The sequence below is a fragment of the Pygoscelis adeliae genome, unplaced genomic scaffold, assembly GCF_000699105.1.
Source record: "Pygoscelis adeliae isolate BGI_AS28 unplaced genomic scaffold, ASM69910v1 Scaffold34, whole genome shotgun sequence".
Taxonomy (NCBI): domain Eukaryota; kingdom Metazoa; phylum Chordata; class Aves; order Sphenisciformes; family Spheniscidae; genus Pygoscelis; species Pygoscelis adeliae.
The window spans coordinates 600,972-602,240 of NW_008824658.1; positions in this window are offsets into that span (position 1 = coordinate 600,972).

The window sequence follows — 1,269 nt, forward strand, 5'->3', positions numbered from 1 at the left end:
GGGTGGGAGCAAAGCTGGGCAGATCCGGTACGGCCACCCCCCCACCAGCCGCCGGGGCCCAGCAGAACCGGAGACCCGCTTGCACCCTGCCCTGGCCCCCCCGGCCTCCTGCCTTTGCAACTCGCCTTGTAACAACTAACGATGGAAAATCCGAGGCATTTAAGTGGCTCCCGAATCCGCCCGGGAACCGTGATTGAGAGAAGTCAAATAAAATTTGTCATCTTTAAAATGCAGGAGGACGTTAATGGTGTGTTAGCCCGGATGATTAATACAAGCGCCTGCAAACAACCCTCCAACGTTTCCACCCTCCACTGCAAGATGAATCGCTGGAAAGCGCCGTTAATCGCTAACATACCTTGGGCCCAAAGCCCCTTCCTGCCCCGCCTCGCTGTGATCGCCACTGCCATGCCCAGGCTGTCCTCACTGGGAGTAACCGGAGCAAAAGCAGGGGTCGGCCCCAGCATCACCCGGCCGGGCTGGGGGCAAAGCACAGGGTCTGGGAGCCATCGCCCAGGGGATCTGTCTCCCGTGGGTGCAGAGGCAAGCGGGACATGCTGTCCACTGCAGGGCCCCAGGCTGGGCTCGGGTTTGGGGGCTGCGGTGAAGTACAAGATCCCAGCCCCAACAGGACCCCCCCGAGCCCTTTCGTGGTCAGGCTGGGACAGGAAAACGCAGGGCAAGTCCCCACTGTCCTATCGTAAATATCTTTGTGTGTAGATAGTGTAATTTTTATATATTTATGTATGTGTGTGCAGTGTCTGTGCATGGATGTGCCGCATACACGTGTGTTTATATGCCACACATGCAATGTGTATGTGTGTATACACAGTATTTGTGTGCAGCACGTGTGTGCATGTCATATATGTATGGTGGCATTGCGTGTGTAGCATATGTGTGCTGCTGGTGTGTGTATGTAATATATGTGGTGCAGTTAAATGCATGTGTGTAATGTATTTGTGGGGGGTGTGTGTACAGCGCAGATCGGTGTGCGGTGTATGCATCACCTCTACGTTTGTGGTATGTGTAGGCAACATGTCTGGTGCGTTTGTGTGAGCAGCGTATGTGCGTGGGGTAGCTGCACACACGTGCAGCATGCCTGCGCGTGCAGCGTGGATTTGCGCAATGCGGGTGTGTGCTGTACACGCGTGCAGCGTGCCTGAAGGCGTGCAGCACACCTCTGTGTGCAGCGTGCATTCGTGCAACGCACGTGTGCGCACAGAGCACGCGTGGGCAACGTGCCCCATGTGCAGGGAGCCCACCCCGCCATCG